Here is a 2,500-nt window from a genome sequence, read left to right as displayed (position 1 = left end):
AAACCACATGCAATAGCTCCATCTACGCGAATCGGACGACACTACGTCCACCATGTCGAGCGCACCACAAACAAAAATACCGCCACCTGCAGGTCCCCCGCAACATGACCTGCTGCACCGATGATACCGCCATCTATGAGACGCCACGCCGACTACGACATCGCTAGGTCCCACAGTGCCCATTTTCCGACGCCACCCACAAACCCTGCATCATCTGCCCACCACAGGAGCCCCAACGCCTGTGCCTGCGTCGCACGAAGTCGTCGACCGACAATCGCTCCACCCGCACCCGCACGTGCCCCACCCCAACCGCCCAAATCGCAACTCCAGCGGATGAACGGCGGACTCTTCCCGCACTCGTAACGTGCAATCCGCCCCTATATCTTGCGTTTCATGAAGAGTTATATCGAATATGCCATATTCCCGCTGTCCCTATACATGCTGTAAGTAGCTCGCTTGCTACAGCAGCAGCAGCAGCAGCACCACCTCCGCGCGCTTCCCTGGGGGCACTGAACCGCAGGATGCGAGACCCCACGCCCAGTGGCAAACAGGGCTCCTCTCAGAATATAGGCGGTCCCTACCCCTCACAACGATGACGGTGGGAGGGCCGTTTTACGAGACCATTTCCTGCGGTGCCAACGCTGTCGTAGAGCCGATACTCCATCTTTGGTACAAGGCAATCATTCCGCTGTAAATCAGTACGTCACTCGTAGTTCAGTCACCTCACAGCACTGCTCAGTAAACTATGCAGGCCCACATAGATAGATTATGATAGATTATATACGCAAATGCCCCTATACATGCTGAACGTCCGTACACACAAAATGAACCACACGTCAGCCACACACTCTATCACACACTACTCTCTGCCTGTAACAGACACAGATACAACTACTAAGCACCAGCATGGACCAACGTCCGGTGCATCCTATCCGCCACAGTACACCAACTACGCTATGATAACCAGACCGGGAGGTCCAATCATAAAACAGAATACCCCACTCGTCCGACAACCACAATTGCTCAGAGAAGCCACCAACACCCACACATGTCCTACACAGGGGTGCACCCATCACCACCACACTGCCTCGTCTTACAGCACAAACACACTGGCAGGAATGAAACACACAGGTCTGCCGCAACCACAGACACGGCTCGCCCCCTCTCACTGGCGAAAAGCGCATCCCGACGTGACATAACTCCTTTGACACACTGACGCTGCCTCGGGCATCCACGTCCTACGGTCGATATCAACGAACCTCCCCCCCCCCCCCTCCCCCCCACAACACGCCATCCCATACCACATTGTGTACCGTACCCAAACCTAACGTGTACTGTACTACAACGCAATGTGTACCATAACACAACCCAGTTTGTACCTTAACCTAACCTATGTCACCTTAACCTAACCTATGTCACCTTAACCTAACCTATGTCACCTTAACCTAACCTATGTCACCTTAACCTAACCTATGTCCCCTTAACCTAACCTATGTCACCTTAACCTAACCTATGTCACCTTAACCTAACCTATGTCACCTTAACCTAACCTATGTCACCTTAACCTAACCTATGTCACCTTAACCTAACCTATGTCACCTTAACCTAACCTATGTCACCTTAACCTAACCTATGTCACCTTAACCTAACCTATGTCACCTTAACCTAACCTATGTCACCTTAACCTAACCCATCTTGCACCTTAACCTAACCCATCTTGCACCTTAACCTAACCCATCTTGCACCTTAACCTAACCCATCTTGCACCTTAACCTAACCCATCTTGCACCTTAACCTAACCTATGTTGCACCTTAACCTAACCTGTGTTGCACCTTAACCTACCTCAATTTGCACCGCAATGTAACGCAATTTGCACCGCAATGTAACGCAATTTGCACCGCAATGTAACGCAATTTGCACCGCAATGTAACGCAATTTGCACCGCAATGTAACGCAATTTGCACCGCAATGTAACGCAATTTGCACCGCAATGTAACGCAATTTGCACCGCAATGTAACGCAATTTGCACCGCAATGTAACTCAATTTGCACCGCAATGTAACTCAATTTGCACCGCAATGTAACTCAATTTGCACCGCAATGTAACTCAATTTGCACCGCAATGTAACTCAATTTGCACCGCAATGTAACTCAATTTGCACCGCAATGTAACTCAATTTGCACCGCAATGTAACTCAATTTGCACCGCAATGTAATGCAATTTGCACCGCAATGTAATGCAATTTGTACCGCAATCTACCCCCACATTGTGCCTTAACCTAACCCACGTTGTGCCTTAACCTAACCCACATTGTGCCTTAACCTAACCCACATTGTGCCTTAACCTAACCCACGTTGTGCCTTAACCTAACCCACGTTGTGCCTTAACCTAACCCACGTTGTGCCTTAACCTAACCCAAGTTGTGCCTTAACCTAACCCAAGTTGTGCCTTAACCTAACCCAAGTTGTGCCTTAACCTAACCCAAGTTGTGCCTTAAC

The sequence above is a fragment of the Schistocerca cancellata genome, unplaced genomic scaffold, assembly GCF_023864275.1.
Source record: "Schistocerca cancellata isolate TAMUIC-IGC-003103 unplaced genomic scaffold, iqSchCanc2.1 HiC_scaffold_461, whole genome shotgun sequence".
NCBI classification, from domain to species: Eukaryota; Metazoa; Arthropoda; class Insecta; order Orthoptera; family Acrididae; genus Schistocerca; species Schistocerca cancellata.
This window is presented reverse-complemented; position numbering follows the sequence as displayed.